The sequence below is a fragment of the Rhea americana genome, unplaced genomic scaffold (assembly GCF_003343005.1).
Source record: "Rhea americana isolate MKP2758 unplaced genomic scaffold, rheAme1 scaffold_93, whole genome shotgun sequence".
Classification (NCBI taxonomy): domain Eukaryota; kingdom Metazoa; phylum Chordata; class Aves; order Rheiformes; family Rheidae; genus Rhea; species Rhea americana.
Genome location: NW_028187122.1, coordinates 1,172,499 through 1,172,747, shown reverse-complemented (window position 1 = coordinate 1,172,747; position 249 = coordinate 1,172,499).

Sequence of the window (249 nt, the reverse complement as noted above, 5' to 3'; positions counted from 1 at the left end):
TGAAAACATGTGCTTACCCTGCCCCCCCCCCCGCCCCTCAAGCAATTTCCTTGATAACTGCGCTCGACCCCCGCAACTCAGGTCTGCACCAGACTCCCTCCGACCTCCCCCCGGATTTGTCACAGGCTTTTGCAGCGCCGCTCGGCTCTGCTGGGGTTTGGGGAGCACATTTCTGCCTCCCTGCTCCTGCCCCCGACGTATCGCACCAGGTGCCCGGCTCGCGGCGGCGTCTCGCCTTTCCCCCCTCCG